The sequence below is a fragment of the Dendropsophus ebraccatus genome, chromosome 11, assembly GCF_027789765.1.
Source record: "Dendropsophus ebraccatus isolate aDenEbr1 chromosome 11, aDenEbr1.pat, whole genome shotgun sequence".
NCBI classification, from domain to species: Eukaryota; Metazoa; Chordata; class Amphibia; order Anura; family Hylidae; genus Dendropsophus; species Dendropsophus ebraccatus.
The window spans coordinates 56,262,665-56,281,908 of record NC_091464.1 but is presented as its reverse complement, the minus strand read 5'-3'; the positions used below and the strand labels follow the sequence as shown (position 1 = coordinate 56,281,908).

The window sequence follows — 19,244 nt, the reverse complement described above, 5'->3', positions numbered from 1 at the left end:
ATCTTCTGTCTTTTGCAATCTATGGGGGAGATTTATCAAACATGGTGTAAAGTGAAACTGGCTCAGTTGCCCCTAGCAACCAATCAGATTCTACCTTTCATTTTCCAAAGAGTCAGTGATAAATGAAAAGTGGAATCTGATTGGTTGCTAGGGGCAACTGAGCCAATCTCCCCCTATGTGTACTGATGTATTTTTGGTTTTATTCAAATAAACTGAGATCTGATTTACAAAAAAAAGAATTGGATCCATGTACTGTAACTGTATTTTCTAGCACGGACTTGTGTCTCTCAACCTCAATTAGGCAAGAGAATAACATTACATATGGCCAGTTAGAATACTGAAAACCATTACTGCTGTATTCAAATGCTCTGGCCTGGGGTGTTGAGGTGTTATGCAACAGGTGGGTGTGTGGTGTTTTGCTGCTGGTTCACTTGTCTCTGTGGCCAGGAGTGGTGATACGCACCCCCCAAACACACAGGCGCTGGCACTGGTAAGGGGAGGACAGTTGTGATGATCCAACACTTAACCAAAGGTGATTTACTTGTGAACTTCAGTGCAATACAGTTCATAGAACTCAGAACTTGACAGGTGCAGGTGACAATAGTGACTAAGAAAGTAGTGAGTAGAGGGGTAGCTTGACTTAGAGAAGGTATAGGGACAGTCTTTGGGGCCTTGTCCAACATAGAAGTATACTCTGCCAGGATTAGTGTAGAGAATAGTTCTTAGTGTTGAAAAAGAGAAAACTTGTACTCAGGACCACCTTCTGCCCAACCAGTTCAGAGAGTGCCAGGTTGGGTAGTAGGAGCCCTAGGCCTATTCAACTGGGTGTAGCAGACTCCTCAAGACCTCCCAAGATAGCTGTGCACAATCAGTAAGATACTTCAGCTTGTGCTCTTTGTCTTACTGTGGATCAGTCCCTTGACTTCTTTTGAATGTTCTAACAAAACTGGAGCTATGGCTGCTATCTAAAGAGCAACAAATGTAGCCTTAGTAAGACTGATTACAATATCTCAGTGCTAATGTAACTTTAGACGTTATATTTACCTTGCATTTACTTCTGTGCTTTTATTTCTGTTTACTCTAACTCCTCTTGCTGCTATGATTGGTGACTCAGTTACACACCCTCACAACTGATTGGATGCTCACAACATGTGACCGAAGTCTCTGCTTTCCCTGCTCACAGACAAGTCAGTGCAGTTGTACTATGTGACGGCTGTATGGCGATCTGCTGACAGCCCCGCTCTTGACATGTTCCTGCTATTTTTGAATGTCTGAATACAGCCCCTCATTGTACCAGCCATACAAACTCTAATATCTACAATGTATATATATATATATATATTTATGATGATGTATGATAAACACTCTGTTTGTTTGTTTGTGTATTTTGAATGTAGCCCCGCCCCTAGGTCCTATTCTGATGAAGAGGACCTTTGTTCCTCGAAACGCGTAAATATCGTGCACTTATAAATGTTTTAACTTTTTTCTGCTTTTGGAGTCTTCTGGGCAGTGCTAACATTTATAGATTAGCTACGCACAATTTTTGTACTTAGACTAGCCTTATCCCCATGTGCCCCTACCTGGGAGCATCCTGTTTGGGCTATCCTAGTTGGCTTGCAGCCCTGCACTCTCCACCAAAACACCATATCCTGGCATCTTCTAAAGACCTGGTAACCATTTGGGTGATATGCATAAAGCCCAAGGGGCTTAAAGGTGAGCACTCCATCAGCACCTTGCACTATTATTTGACTTGTTTGTACGGTATCACACGAGGCGCTGCTGCCTGGCCTTTTTTCTCTCCCTTGTCTGAAACTGGAAAAGGATCTGCAAGCAGAGAACTCAGAATTAAAATATGGGTAACAAGGAATAAAAAGACCCCAAACGAGAATATACTCACAGTAGAAGCTGCAGAGTGAAGCTACACCAAAGGAAAGGAGCTGCACACACTAGAACACGAGCACACCGCTATCCTTGCTGCTAGATAGGCTATTCTAGGACAGCAATGTAAGAGAATACTAAGTTAAAGGAAAAGTCTGAGATGATCTTTGCTATCTCACCTATGGTATGACTGTTTGTAGCCACGCTGTCTTTCATTTTTTTCAGGCATCCCCTCCGATCTGGTCTGGGGCGTGCTGCCATCTTGCTGACATCACCGGAAGTGACGTCCCGGCAGGTCTTGCGGGGCTCAGGTGGATGATGTTGCTGGATGTGACGTTCCGGACGATGTTTCTCTGACACGATGATGTGACACGGTGTGTGTGTCGGGTACCTTCCTATGTACACCTGGCTGGCTATTTAACCCTTAGACGACCCAGGGCGTATAGTTACGCCATGGAAGTCTGTCCCCAGACGACCTAGGGCGTAACTGTACGCCCTGGGTGTTTCTCCCGCTATGAAGCGTGCTCCAGAGCGGAGCGCGCTTCATAGCAGGTGGGGGCCGGCTGCAATCAGCAGCCGGGACCTCACCGGTAATGACACGCTGCAGCGATCGCGCTGCCGCGTGTCATTAACCCCTTAAACGCCGCGATCGCGGCGCGACCGCGGCGTTTAAGTGTAAGTGACAGGGGGAGTCCCCTGTCACTTACCGATCGGGACCCCCGCAGTGTGACTGCGGGGGTCCCGATCGGTAAAACGGACTGCTGGAGGTCTCTTACCTGCCTCCATGCGGTCCGATCGGCGCTCTGCTACTCTAAGCCTGCACAGGCAGGCTCAATGAGCAGAGCGCCGATAACACTGATCAATGCTATGCCTATGGCATAGCATTCATCAGTGTAGAAATCCAAGTAATGTATGTAAAAGTCCTCCAAAGGGACTTCAAATGTGTAAAAAAAAAAAAGTTAAAAACACTAATACACTACCCCAAAACCCCTCCCCCAATAAAAGTTGAAATCACCCCCCCTATCCTATTATATAAATAAAACATATAAAAATAAATAAATAGATAAAACATATAATATACCGTAGCGTGCGTAATTGTCCGATCTATTAAAATATAACAAGTGTCATTGCGAACGGTAAACGGCGTACACGAAAAGAGGGGGAAAAGTGCGCAGATTACCGATTTTATGTTACATTATATATATAAAAAAATTAATAAAAAGTGATCAAAACGTCCGATCTTCACAAATATGGTATTAATAAAAACTAGAGATCATGGCGGAAAAAATGACACCCCAAACAGCCCCGTAGGTGAAAAAATAAAACCGTTATAAGCGTCACAATAGTCCCATTTTATTTATATTTAATTGCCAAAAAAAAGGATTTCATTAAAAAATACATATATAACATTAGAGAATCTGTGTAACCTGCATATGGTTGTGTTCAGACTGACCTATAGAATAATTGTATCATGTCGCTGTTACCATATAGTGCATAACGTAGACACAGGAACCCCCCAAACGTTACCATATTGCATTCTTTTTTGCGATTTCACCAATTTATATCTTCATAAATAATATATTTGGAATTCCATCATACATGTTATGGTAAAATGAATGACGCCATTACACAGTACAACTATTCCTGTAACAAATAAGCCCTTACATGGCCTGTAGATAAAAAACTGAAAGTGCTGGAGCTCTTAGAAGGGGAGGAGGGAAAAACGAAAGCACTAAGATCAAAATTTGCGCGGTCCACTGGGTCATTTTGGGCCTGGTCCTCAAAGGGTTAAAGGAGAAGTCCAGTGAAAATTTTTTATTAAAGTATTGTATTGCCCCCCAAAAGTTATACAAATCACCAATATACACTTATTACAGGAAATGCTTATAAAGTGCTTTTCTCCCTGCACTTACTACTGCATCAAGGCTTCACTTCCTGGATAACATGGTGATGTCACGACCCGACTCCCAGAGCTGTGCGGGCTGTGGCTGCTGGAGAGGATGATGGCAGGGGGACACTGAGGGACACAGGGCACTGGAGGGACGTGACGTCACTTCCAGTGATGTCAGCAAGAAGGCAGAAAAACATTAGTCCTGAGACCAAAATCAGTACAGGAGCGATATGCTGCTCTGACACTGACATGTCCTACGGGTCACATGCTACAAAGTAGATTTCCTTCTCTAGTGAGTGGAGTTTGTCTCCATACACTGTGTAGCAGTGGTGACCTACAGTATGACTGCAGCTCAGCTCCTGTTCACAAAAGAGATGGGAGGAAATATTGGTGCACTGAGGGTGCTGAAAAAATGCTGAAAATGTGCTGCGAGAATGGAGTGCCGTAGACTTGAATGGTAACTAGTTTTACAGCCAATTTCAGTGCACAAAAAATCACAGCGGGAGATCTGCGCGATACAGTATATGTGAATGTTCCCCTAATCAATAAAGTTAGTAATTACATTTTACAACACCCAAACCCTATCTTCCTGACATCATCTGTTGGAGGAGACACAAGAAGCCCCCAGTTCAGCCATCAGTATAAGGTATATGGGCAGGGGCGTAACTAGAAATGGCTGGGCCCCATAGCTAACCTTTGATTGGGCCCCCCCACTTCCCGACTGACTACTAAGCCGTCAAGTGTGGTCATAACTGCAAGCACTCATCAGGGGTGCTTTCATTTGAAGGGAAATTTGCAGATCCCAGGAGGCCAGCTCGGCCACCTGGTGCTGCAAATAGTGATGGCTCAGGGGGCCCAGTGTATTGCAGGAGCAGGCCATGGGGCCCCCTGACTTGGCGGGCCCCATAGCAGCCGCTATGGCTGCTATAGTGGTAGTTACGCCCCTGTATATGGGGGTCCCCACCCTGTTGACCGCTGCATATATCCCTGATGGGTGAGAACACTCTTCTAAACAGTATTCGTATAGTTATTGCCCCATCTACACTGGACGGAAACATAGCAATCTACCCCCATCCCCTACTACACAGCGAACCTGCCAACTGCTACTGCTTGTCTGTATCTAAAGGTGATGACATCATCCACTGTCATAAGTGATTGCTGAGGTCATCAAGGTTTGGAAATCTCGGTAATTGAACGAAAATAATAATTATCCTGTTATATACAGAGATGTAGATACAGGCACCTGCTTAGTGTTACTTAGAAACATAAATGTGCTCAGTGAGAGGAAACTAATGTGTATTCCTATGTCTGCAGCTGACAGGGAGTGTGGGGGGAGAGGAGTCATGTGACCAGATGAGTAGGTGGAGGGAGAAGGGTCATGTGAACAGAGGTGGAAGGAGAGGAGCCATGTGATCAGAGGTGGAGGGAGAGGAGTAATGTGACCAGAGGAGGAGGGAGAGGAGTAATGTGACCAGAGTAGTACTGGGGCAGGACACAGATGCTGGGGGTGTAGTAGGAGGCGATGCAGTTAGTGACTGAGATGCAGATAGGAGGGAGGAGGAAGAGCCGGCAGAGAACTACTCCCTCCCCCACCAGGAAGTGTTACTGCACAATGAGGAGGAGAGGAGACAGAAAGCAACACAAACACAGCCAGGTAGTGATGTATCCACTTTTTGTGGCACTTTTATGACTTCTTAATGTCCTGGATAACCCCTTTAAGGGAATGCACAGTTGCAGGGTTGTCTTATAATTTGGGTTTATATTTTGCATATCCTTTCTATTGTTAAGGTTAAATTTAGATGGTGACCTGTCTCTATGGAGAGAAGTCAAAAACCCAGGTAAAGGATGGTTTTTTAATTATATCTAGAGTTGTAATCTGCAGTATTACCACTCGTCACTTATACGTCACTGACACAGATAAGACAATGTATCATGATTATAAGCCTGGAGAAAATGGCCCAAGTTTTATTATGGTAATCACATTTTATAGACAGATAAAATATAGGGTGGTAACAAATGCTAATAAGGCATAGATGAGGCGGTGCTAGTGATTTAGATATTCAGTCATGCACAATGGCAGCCGTCCCCTCCCCCATTTGAATCTACATCAAGAGTCAACAGATATGCTGGATTCAATGCACTTAGCACAAGATATATATATATATATTGGGGGGGCATAAGGAGTGCAGACTGGAGCCATGGATATGGGTTTGGCTTTACTAGTGATAAGACAATATATACATATATATATATATATATATATATATATATATATATATACACATACATACACATACATACACACAGTCATGAGCTAGTTTGCTATAATCATCACAAAACTGTTAACCCTAAAAATAAAAATAAATTAAAAATAATTAAACATTGTACACTCGTCCCATATTAACCTTCTTTTGATAAAAAAATTAAATAAAACACACCTTAAAGATGAAATGTAAAACACAGTATATAGAATAATTCTTTTTGTCAGAACCTTCAGCTTAATTTGTACCATCATTAGCTGAAATGAATCCATTCCTCCAGTAAGCGGCTCTTATCAGTAAGCAGAATGCTCTGTGCTTCACTTCTAACCTTGAGCAGTGAGCAGTAAAATCATAGATACAAGAGTTAAAACTTCTTGGAAGTTTTTTTTTTTTTTCTAAACATCCTTGAAGTTACAGTAGATATCAGCGCTGTGCTCTTATACACCAGACTGTAACCTTGGACAGTGACACACATACTTATAACTTAGTAGAAAAAAATAATAATAATTTGCGTAGAACTTATTAGGATAGATGTGTACACATATATACACCTATATATATATTACAGTAGTAAACTACTTCTTCTTAATAAGTGCACAAACGTCTGTGTTTGATCTTTACCAATTATCACTTTTCTCTTGACATTCCTAATAAACGTGCTTTTTCTCTCTGACTCATTTGTCTGACTTTCCTCACCATCAGGCAATAACATTTCTTAATAAATGTGCAAAACAGTTGTTAGACCCTATCGGAGAGTCCTGTGCCCGCCCCCTCAGTGACACTAAGCAGTATGGGCGGAGGACAGAAATGCCAGGAGTTAAAATGGCCACCGGACTAGATAACCGGATATAGGGGGGTTGGCTTAGGGCGTGATTTTGAGACGTCACAATTATAATACAGACGTGGATGATATGTGGGAGTGGTTGGCTTTCAGTCGCCATCTTCTAGGGCTGATTACAGAAAAGTGGTGTACATAAATAAGCAAATGTTCCACGGTCGGGACAACAGAAAATGATCAACATTTTGTAACACGTAACATACTTCTAGAGGGGAACACCAGCTTAGTAAAACTGGCTGAAATACAACAGTATATAATGTAGGAGAGTACATTACACTCCCTTTGTAGCCGCTTAAGGGAGAGACCTTGTACAAATCAAAATAAAACAAAACAAAATATCTCATGTGCCAAATCATTTTATGCTGCTACACTATGCAGCCTTCATTAACCTATTCAGCTCTCTCAGTACTGTATCTAGCAATGAGCTGGACTGTTCTCCTTGTCTGAGTACATGGCTTTGTACTTAGACACTTACATGGCACTATACACTATTTGAATTTAGGCTGCCCACTTCAAAAGGCATTGGTCTTACTATCAGGTCAGGGGCACTTTAAATCAAAGTAACTACTTCAACAGCCGACCAAGGGGAAGATTCCTGCAGAACAAAGGGTCTATACGCCACCATTGGAGGTAGGTTGGCTTTTTGCAGGATCTGGGGTTTGTATACAGATATAAACTGGGTACAATGGTGTAACATAATGATGTGGCTTGGGTCTGCCACACACACTACAATATTCTGTCTTATCTAGATTTTGTTGGTCACCGGCACATGTCCACGCAGCTGGACCTGTGCTTCCCACCCATTATCCTAAATGTTTTCCTTCTGTCTGACCCTCTGGCTCTCATCTATCTACTCCTCCACACCCTCCTCTCTTAGAACTCTAATACTCGATTCCCCCTTAGGGATAGTACTTAGATTGACCCTAAGGTTCCTGGAAATTCCAAGGACCCATTTGCCCTGCATGTTACATGTAGGTCTGGTTACCTACCTACAAGGCAAAAATAAGTGTGCACAGGAGTGTAAGGGGTTTTCCAGGTGTTGGTCAGAGAGCCAGAGGTTGGTGGGGCTAAGGCATGTATCTGCCTTCATATCAAACCTCCTAAAGATCTGTTCTAGATCTTGCACTGCATCTTCTCATGCCCATCGCTAACTATATCTTCCTTAGCTTCACATCAGCTTCACATAAACTTCTTGTGGAGACTGGGGATCCCTTCTTTTAGTGAATAACTGTCCCATCCTTGCTCATCCAGTCCCTAGGTAGCGTATTGGGGAACGAAACCTAAACACAGGCAGTACAAGACATGTAGTATCACACTGTACTGTAGAGAGGAGATACTAGACACACAGCAGTACAGGACATGTAGTATCAAACTGTACTGTAGAGAGGAGATACTAGACACACACAGCAGTACAGGACATGTAGTATCACACTGTGCTGTAGAGAGGAGATACTAGACACACACAGCAGTACAGGACATGTAGTATCACACTGTACTGTAGAGGAGATACCAGACACACACAACAGTACAGGACATGTAGTATCACACTGCACTGTAGAGAGGAGATACTAGACATACACAGCAGTACAGGACATGTAGTATCACACTGTACTGTAGGGAGGAGATACTAGACACACAAAGCAGTACAGGACATGTAGTATCACACTGTATTATAGAGAGGAGATACCAGACACACAAAGCAGTACAGGACATGTAGTATCACACTGTACTGTAGAGAGGAGATACCAGACACACACAGAGCAGTACAGGACATGTAGTATCACACTATACTGTAGAGAGGAGATACTAGACAATGTCTGCAGGCACTTTAATAATATTGGGTTTATACCAGTAAAATGGCAACTTTTCTTGTTTTACCTCAGGTACCTTAGGTACAGGACTCTCAGCTAAAGTTCTTCTTGAAAGAGGATGGTCATTCTTGAAAAACACCCACCAAGGATGGAGAAGGAGAGAGAGCAGATGGCGGGAAGGATATTAGACCTCACCCTAGAGATAATCTACTGGATAACTGGAGAGGTGAGAGTCTCACATGACGTCCCTTGTATCTCTAGTAATAAAGCAGGTAAATGACTGGAGGGGAAGGATTGTTAGACTCTCTGTAGTGATCAGTGTCACCATACACAGGATTACACAGTAGTGAAGAAGGGGTCTGGTGAGTGTGTGACGCCCCCTGGTGTCAGGTCAGGAGGCTGGAGCAGGACCCAGAGCCCCATCACCGAGCCTCCACCTCAGTCACTGATACATGAGCAGAAGATTCTAGAACTTACCTCCAGGATCACTGAGCTGCTGACTGGAGAGGTGAGCAATGCTGCTGGGAATGCTGGGACATTATACAATAACACCAAGGGGTGAGGGGTCTGGAGGATAATTGTATCATTGTCTGTGTCAGGTTCCTAAAAGGTGTCAGGATGTCTCTGTCTATTTCTCCATGGAGGAGTGGGAGCAGGGCCGGTTTAAGGAATGGGCACCAGGGGCACGTGCCCCTGGGCCCCCACCACAAAGGGGCCCCCACCAACCCGAACCCGGAAGCAGAGTTTCGGGTTCAGATTGGTGCATCTATGGCTGCATTTCCACGTCCCGTGATCCTGTCGGATCACGGACGTGGAATGCATGTACCGGAGCCCCCCCGCGGCCGGACAGCATCTGTAATTAGATGCTGGAAGCGGGGGAGACTGTATTCATAAGCGCCGCGCTGTAATAAATCAGCTGTTACTACAGCGCGGCAATTATGAATACAGTCTCCCCCGCTCCCAGCATCTAATTACAGATGCTGTCCGGCCGCGGGGGGACTCCGGTACTGGCATTCCAAGTCCGTGATCCGTCAGGATCACGGAACGTGGGAATGCAGCCTATGGCATCCAGCGCTCTCCTGTGTCCGGTTGCCGCTAGACACAGGAGAGCGCTGTGCCTGTGAGCTCCTGTGAGGCGGCGCACGCCTCTTCTCTCTGGCGGGCTGCGCGCGATGACGTCATTTCATCGCGCGCCGCCTGCCGGAGAAGACGTGCGCTGCAGAAGATGGCAGAGGGCCCGGCCAGCTCAGGAGCGAGGAAAGATGAGTGGAGTGTTTTTTTTTTTTTTTTTTACTACATCAGCACACCACAGGGGATTGGGGGGGGTACAGCTACCAGCACACCAGAGGGGATTGGGGGGGATACAGCTACCAGCACACCACAGGGGATTGGGGGGGGGGGGATACAGCTACCAGCACACCACAGGGGATTGGGGGGGATACAGCTACCAGCACACCAGAGGGGATTGGGGGGGGGATACAGCTACCAGCACACCAGAGGGGATTGGGGGGGGGATACAGCTACCAGCACACCAGAGGGGATTGGGGGGGGGGGATACAGCTATCAGCACACCAGAGGGGATTGGGGGGGGGGATACAGCTATCAGCACACCAGAGGGGATTGGGGGGGGGGGGGGGATACAGCTACCAGCACACCAGAGGGGATTGGGGGGGATACAGCTACCAGCACACCAGAGGGGATTGGGGGGGGATACAGCTACCAGCACACCAGAGGGGAGTGGGGGGGATACAGCTACCAGCACACCAGAGGGGAGGGGGGGGGGGGATACAGCTACCAGCACACCACAGGGGATTGGGGGGGGGATACAGCTACCAGCACACCAGAGGGGATTGGGGGGGGGATACAGCTACCAGCACACCACAGGGGATTGGGGGGGGGGGGGATACAGCTACCAGCACACCAGAGGGGATTGGGGGGGGATACAGCTACCAGCACACCAGAGGGGATTGGGGGGGGGGATACAGCTACCAGCACACAACAGGGGATTGGGGGGGGGGGGGGGATACAGCTACCAGCACACCACAGGGGATTGGGGGGAGAACTACAGCTATCAGCACACCACAGGGGATTGGGGGGTGGAGAACTGCAGCTATCAGCACACTACAGGGGATGGGGGAGGAGAACTACAGCTATCAGCACACCACAGGGGATTGGGGGGGGGGACTACAGCTATCAGCACACCACATGGGATTGGGGGGGGGACTACAGCTATCAGCACACCACAGGGGATGGGGGGGAGAACTACAGCTATCAGCACACCACAGGGGATGGGGGGGAGAACTACAGCTATCAGCACACCACAGGGGATTGGGGGGGGAACTACAGCATTCATCACACCACAGGGCATTGGGGGGGGGGAGAACTACAGCTATCAGCTGATCGCTTCTTGCTCCCCAAATGGAGGGCACTAAGCAGGGAGGGAGAGAGGTGTCTGTGTATCTAACTACCTCCTCCCTCCCTGCTTGGTGCTGTGGGACAGATAGACACTACTACTCCTCCCATCATCTGCTCATAGTATGAGCAGATGATGGGAGGAGTAGTACCAGAGAGATCCCCATCACCAAGCCCCCCCTCAGCCAAAATCACATCCAGCCACCCCACCCCCCCCGCACAGCTGCCACCGCCGGTGACCTCCCAGATCCCGTTACCATCAGAAACCCCCGAGCCTCCCCCACCGCCGCACAGCTGCCGCTGCACACGGTAGCCTCCTGGTCCCCATCAGCAACCCCCCAGCCTCCCCCACCATCGCCCAGCCGCCACCGCACATGGTACCCTCCTGGTCACCATCAGCAAACCCCCAGCCTCCACCACCGCCGCACAGCAGCCACCACACGCGGTAACCTCCTGGTCCCCATCACCAACCCCCCAGCCTCCCCCATTGCCGCACGTCCACTCACTTCCCTGCTGTCCCGGACTGCCAGATCACTGCCGACCCCCGTGTCCTGCCAACTCAGTCCTGGAGCTCTCATAATCCGTGACCGAGTCGACAGGTTGCGGGGGCGGCAGTGAGCTGGGAGTCGGGTACTGGCAGGAAAGTGAGTGGACCTGCGGCGGTGGGGGAGGCTGGGTGATTGGTGATGGAGGCCAGATCTGGGAGGTTTCCGGCTGTGCGGTGGCGGTTGTGGGGTTTGATGTCGGCTGAGGGGGGGGGCTTGGTGCTGGGGATCTCTCTGGTACTACTCCTCCCATCATCTGATCATACTATGAACAGATGATGGGAGTAGTAGTAGTGTCTATCTGTCCCACTGCACCAAGAAGGGAGGGAAGAGGTAGTTAGATACACCGGCACCTCTCCCTCCCTGCTCGGTGCCCTCCATTTGGGGAGCAGGTTTCCTTGCTCCCCAAATTATTCCATACATATAGTCCATTAATAAAGTGTAGTTTTTACATTACATTACATACTCCATATACATCAATACAGTCCATAGGCTTTTACATATACTGCGCCCCCTGCTGGACACTCCATTGGAATTACACCTGATTCCTGACATCACTGTTTTTGAGAGAATTTGAAGTCTCTATTAGAGATGAGCGAACCGGTTCGGCATTGGATTAGCGGTGGTTGCTGAACTTGGATAAAGCTCTAAGGTTGTCTGGAAAACATGGATAGAGCCAATGACTATATCCATGTTTTCCACATAGCATTAGGGCTTTATCCAAGTTCAGCAGCCACCGCTAATCAAATGCCGATCGTTCGGGGTTCGGCTGGACTCGAACCCGAACCCGGTTCGCTCATCTCTAGTCTCTATGATCTCTAGCCCTATATGTGCATTTTCCATAATTAATGTAAATTAGGAATTTTTCTAACTTTCTATAAGTAATAACATATTAAAAAATACGGAGATGTCCTTTAAGGCTGAATGTTATCTGCTCTTGTGTTTCCTGGCCCATGTTTGGTTTTTAGACTATGATTACCGGCCTCAGCCCTTCTGTACCTTTTCCTCTCTGTTGCTCACCTGAAATGGCTGATCTGCATCATCGACACAGACTTCTTGCTATAACTGAATGCAGGAAAATTTTTAATAAGAAATCAAATTTCTCAATGCATGAGAAAGTTCACACAGATGAAACACCATTGTCATATTCAGAATGTGGGAAATCTTTTAGTAAGAAATCACATGTTAGACTTTTGAAAACTCAAACAGGAGAGAAGCCATTTTCATGTCCAGAATGTGGTAAGTGTTTTAATCTAAAGTCAGGACTTGTAAAGCATATGAAAACTCACACAGGGAATTCTGGGTCACATGTGGAAAATCATTTAGTTGGAAATCAAATCTAAAAAATCAGAGAACTCACACAGGAGAGAAACCATTTTCATGTCTAGAATGTGGGAAGTGTTTTAGTCAGAAAATAATGCTTGTTATTCATATGAACACTCACACAGGAGAGAAGCCATTTTCATGTCTGGAATGTGGGAAATCTTTTAGTAACAAGTCAGTTGTTGTTAGACATCAGAGAATTCACACAGGAGAAAAGCCATTTTCATGTCCAGAATGTGGGAAGTGTTTTAGTCGGAAAACATATCTTCTTGTTCATATAAGAACTCACACAGGAGAGAAGCCATTTTCATGTTCAGAATGTGGGAAATATTTTAGTCGGAAATCACATCTAGATAGACATCTAATAACTCACACTGGAGAGAAGCTGTTTTCATGTCCAGAATGTGTGAAGTGTTTTAGTCGGAAATCTCATCTTGAGAAACATATGAGAATTCACACAGGAGAGAAGCCATTTTCATGTTCAGAAAGTGTGAAGTATTTTAGTCAGAAAGCACATCTTGTGAAACATATGAAAGTTCACACAGGAGACAAGCCATTTTCATGTTAAGAAGTTGGAAAATGTTTTACTGTGAAAGCACAACTTGTTAGACATCAGATAATTCACATAGAAAAGAGTCGTCATGTGCAGTCATTTTAAAAAGTTTTAACCAGAAATCCGCTGTTTTGGAAGATTACAGAGCTTTCCTAGGAGAGACACCATTTTAATATTCAGATTTCAGGAGATATGGCTGGTAAGGAGCTCCAGTGTACGACCTTCAGTCTCAGGATGCTTTCTCAGTTACAGGGTCTCTGTAATGTTATTTTCCTCACTGATTTTCATATAAGAAATGGAGAGACATGAGTATATGCTGAAAATTGCAGCAAAATGCATAATTAATGCTAATGAAACCCCATGTATGAACATAGCATATGACACAATCTTGTCCAATTTATAAAAAAAAAATCTGATGCAATCTTTGCTTGTTAATACAAAATCTAATTTAAAAAAGGGATTGCTGCAGTTAGTCTGTTATAGCTTACTACACAGAAATCATGGGTGACATATCCCTCAGCGTGTGATTACTATGCTGAAATTTTGGGCGACATAGCCCGTAAAGGGGTTATCCAGTGCTACAAAAACATGGCCACTTTCTTTCAGAGACAACACGACTCTTGTTTCCAGTTCAGGTGCGGTTTGCAATTAAGCTCCATTCACTTCAATGGAAATGAGCAGCAAAACCCCGCCCAAGCTGGAGACAAGAGTGGGACTGTGTCTCGAAGAAAGTGGCCATGTGTTTGCAGCACTGGATAACCTCTTTAAGTGCATAGCCACTACAGAAAAAAGAAAACCTAATCAAGGCAGCAGATTATGTAATGTTTGAATTGAACAACTTCCATGGGCTTCCATGTTGCCCTGACAGCCTTTAGATACAACTCCCAGCATGCCCAACTAGCCAGAATACTCTGACTGCGGCTTATCTCTTCAGAACAAATGGTCTGGGTGGTTGCCCGGATTGATAATCTGGCAGATCAGGCAAATGTCCGCTAGGCTGCCCGATTGCCAATCCGGGGGGGGGGGGCGCAGCGGGGGCGGGCTGGGCCAGTTAGCATATGCCCCCCGGCCCGGTCCCCCCCTTGCCGTTAAAGGGCCGCGGCCGCTGGACCTCTTGTAAGTTCAGTGAGCTTCCGGGACGCCGGCCCTGGCCGGAAGCTCACTGATGCACCGCGGCGCCTGGACTTCCTCTCTCCCGCTCGGCAGCTGACATGTGACGTCATCACGTCACATGTCAGCCGCTGAGCAGGAGCGAGGAGAAGTCTGGGCGCCGCGGTGCTGCATCAGTGAGATTCCGGCCGGGGCCGGCGTCCCGGAAGCTCTGGGGGGGGGCTGGCTGCACAGGGGGTCTATTCTATGGGGGGGCTGGCTGCACAGGAGGTCTATACTATGGGGGGGCTGGCTGCACAGGGGGTCTATACTATGGGGGGGCTGGCTGCACAGGGGGTCTATACTATGAGGGGGGCTGTGCAGGGGGTCTATACAATGAGGGGGGCTGCGCAGGGGGTCTATACTATGGAGGGCGCTGCGCAGGGGGTCTATACTATGGAGGGCGCTGCGCAGGGGGTCTATACTATGGGGGGCTGCACAGGGGGTCTATACTATGGGGGGGCTGCACAGGGGGTCTATACTATGGGAGGGGGCTGCACAGGGCATCTATACTATGAGGGGGGCTGCACAGGGGGTCTATACTATGAGGGGGGCTGCACATGGGGTCAATACTATGAGGGGGGGCTGCACATGGGGTCAATACTATGAGGAGGGGCTGCACATGGGGTCAATACTATGAGGGGGGGCTGATCAGGGGGTCAATACTATGAGGGGGGCTGCTCAGGGGGTCAATACTATGATGGGGGGCTGCACAGGGGGTCAATACTATGAGGAGAGCTGCACAGGGGGTCTATACTGTGGAGGCTTCACAGGGGGTCTATACTGTGGGGGGAGCTACACAGGGGGTCTATACTGTGGGGGCAACACAGCGGGTCTATACCATGGGGGGCTACAAAGGGGCCTATGATATGGCGGCTACAAAGGGGCCTATAATATGGCGGTTACAAAGGGGCCTATAATATGGCGGCTACAAAGGGGCCTATAATATGGCGGCTACAAAGGGGTCCATACTATGGGGGGCTACAAAGGGGCCTATACTATGGGGCTACACATGGGGTCTATACTAAGGGGGGCCTATACAATGTGGGGGCAACACAGGGGGCCTATATGATGTGGGGGAAACACGGGGGATCCTATATTATGTGGGGGCTACCTGGGGGGCCTATACTATGTGGGAGCTACACTATATGGGGGCTACACAGGTACCTATACTATGTGGTGGCTACACAGGGGGCTATACTATGTGAGGGCTACAAAGCAGCCTAACCTATGTGGAGAGTACTTTGAGGGGTTTATACTATGGGGGGCTACACTACATGGGTCTACTATACAGGAAAGGAGTGGGGCTATATTACATGGGGCTGCTGCACAGGAAATGGCGGGTTATACTACATGGGGCTGCTGCACAGGAAGGGGGGCTATAATATATGGGAACTGCTTTACAAAAGGGGTCTATACTATATGGAGGCATGAGGGTTCTATAGTATATGCAGGAACGCAGGGGACCTAATACTATGTGGGGTTATGGAGGAAGCCTATATGGGAGCACAAAGAGGGCATATGGGGCACAAAGAGGGTCAAACTATATTGCACACAGAGGGACCTAACTACTATAGGCAGCATAAAAGAGTGACCTAATACCGTATGGGGGCAGAGCACACAGAAGGCCTATTACTAAATGGAAGCACAGAGGGGGCCCAGTAATATATAGGGAAAAAAGGGGGCATAATAATATATGGGAACATAGAGGGGCCTGGCTACTAGTGGGAGGCTCAAAGTGGGGCTAACTGCATACATGGGGGCACAGAGGAGCAATGTAACTGTGTGAAGCAATACACATGAGGACTTTGTATAGAAAATAGCATGGTGCTGGAATGAGGAGCCTAAAATGTTTGTCTGATAGATTCTATGGAGACGACTGGAGAAGACTTTATGATAGCCAGGTCGGATGGAGAAGGAAAGGAAAAATGAACAACCATGATTAGCAAAAACGTTGCTTGCAGTTCATATAGACAAGACGCCCCCGGTGAGTCACTGGATGTAGCTACACTATAATGAATTATTATGTCTGCAGAAGCTGCGTATGCTGGATCTACCTCTATATGGTCACTGCTTAGGGAGTAAAGTGGTATTATCCAGTTACTGTGTTGTGAAGATGGTAGTGGTCATGGTGTATTTTTTGCCCTGTGTATACTGGTATCATTGGTAATTGTATTTATATGATGGATATTCAGTTTTTTGGGAAAAAGCAGCCATGTTTTTTGAATCCTGGATAACCGCATAGGTAGGCGTCACTGAATGAGGCAGGTAAGAAAGGTGGGAGATTCTCTATAATGGCACATTCTGCCTGAGACTGCATCTGATCAGTTCTGTATTCTGTACTTTAGTCGGCAGTGTGATAATACTTTCCAGTACACCTATGTATTATCTGTTATATCGCTCTTTGTGTAGTGGTAGTGGACACTTATTTCTGTCATTAGTGTCTGTGGTCCTTTTTCTCCCCTTGTTGTGATGATGATGGAGGTCACCATATGAAATGACTGGCAAAGGTTGTGACCTAGTAAATCAGAGTTTGCCACAGCTTGCATTGCTCCGGTACAAGAGCTGATTATTGGCAAGGAGAAATGCTAGAAATGCTCCTTCGGCTGATAATCAGCTCGTGTAAAAGGGCCTTAACACAGAATCATCATCATTTGTGCGGCCTGGCTGCTTGGTTAATCGTACCTTATGAGGGCACTGCAAACAAACACCGGGGGTATTGTATGTGGGCTGGTAGGGTTAGACTGCCAGGGCTGCTTTTTAGTCCCAGTCCGGCCCTGCACAAAACCTTGAAAACTTGGTAGATGGGGGTGACTGGAGAAGACTGGGGGTGACTGGAGAAGACTGGGGGTGACTGGAGAAGACTGAGGGACACTGGGGCAGACTAGGGGTGACTGAAGCAGACTGAGGGTGACTGAAGAAGACTAGGGGAAACTGGGGCAGACTGGGGGTGACTGGAGCAGACTGGGAGAGACTGGGAGTAAATGGAGCAGACTGGGGGTGACTGGAGCAGACTGGGTAACTGGGGCAGACTAGGGGTCACTGGAGAAGACTGGGGGAGACTGGGAGTAAATTGAGCAGACTGGGGGTGACTGGAGCAAACCGAGGGTGACTGGAGCAAACTGGGGGTGACTGGAGCAGACTAGGGGAGACTGGGAGTAAATGGAGCAGACTGGGGGTGACTGAAGCACATTGAGGGACACTGGAGCAGACTGGAGGTGACTGAAACAGACTGGGGGTGACTGGAGCAGACTGGGGGTGACTGGAGCAGACTGGGGGTGACTGGAGCAGACTGGGGGTGACTGGGAGTAAATGGAGCAGACTGGGGGTGACGAGCAGACTGAGCGTGACTGGGGGTGACTGTGAGTAAATGGAACAGACTGAGGGAGACTGGAGCAGACTGAGGGTGACTGGGGGTGACTGGAGCAGACTGGGGGTGACTAGGAGTATATGGAGCAGACTGACGGTGACTGGAGCAGACTGACGGTGACTGGGAGTAAATGGAGCACACTGAGGGTGACTGGAGCAGATTGAGGGAGACTGGGAGTAAATGGAGTAGACTGGGGGTGACTGGAGCAGACTAAGAGGGACTAGGGGTTACTGGAGCAGACTGAGGGTGACTGGGGTGACTAAGTGAAACTTGGGCAGACTGGGGGTAGCTGGGGCAGACTGGGGGTAGCTGGAGCAGATGGGGGTGACTGGGGGTAGATGTGGCAGACTTGGGGGTGACTGGGAGAGACTGGGGGTAGCAGGAGCAGACTTGGGGGTGACTGGGAAAGACTGGGGGTAGCTGGGGCAGACTTGGGGGTGACTGGGAAAGACTGGGGGTAGCTGGGGCAGACTTGGGGGTGACTGGGAAAGACTGGGGGTAGCTGGGGCAGACTTGGGGGTGACTGGGAGAGACTGGGGGTAGCAGGAGCAGACTGGGGATAGCTGGGGCAGACTGGGGATAGCTGGGGCAGACTGGGGGTGACTGGGAGAGACTGGGGGTGACTGGGGGTAGATGGGGCAGACTTGGGGGTGACTGGGAGAGACTGGGGGTAGCTGGGGCAGACTTGGGGGTGACTGGGAGAGACTGGGGGTAGCTGGAGCAGACTGGAGCTTTATTACCTTCAGGATTATAAACTATACATTGGTGTGAGAAGCTAGTATACTGGAAGATTGGCGAAAACGGGACTGTTGGCACCTCTGATAGAATGTGTTGTTCAGTTAAGTGATAAGGTTATTTTATGTACCACTTACATTATTTGTGAACATTATTGCCAGATTTTGTTGGAGATGTAATGTCTCTTATTCACTGTCACTCATGGTAATATGTTTATTGATCTCTTTCCACTGTTCAATAAAACGAATTTAAAAAAAAAATTGAGAGATGTAGATACAGACATACACATACATGTGCTCAGTGAGAGGAAACTAATGTATATTCCTACAGTATGTCTGTAGCTGATACTTGTGCAGTTTACTAAGACAGAAAGTGTGGAAAGAGAGGGGTCATGTGACCAGAGGAGGAGGTGGAGGGGTCATGTGACCAGAGGAGAGGGTGGAGGGAGAGGGGTCATGTGACCAGAGGAGGATGGGGC

General features: G+C 47.7%; 1 pseudogene; it reads left to right on the top strand.

Moving 5' to 3' along the window:
- The window catches only part of LOC138767400 (zinc finger protein 850-like), a 48,820-nt pseudogene extending 35,203 nt beyond the window's left edge, over positions 1-13,617 (top strand).
- The last annotated feature ends 5,627 nt before the right edge of the window (positions 13,618-19,244 follow it).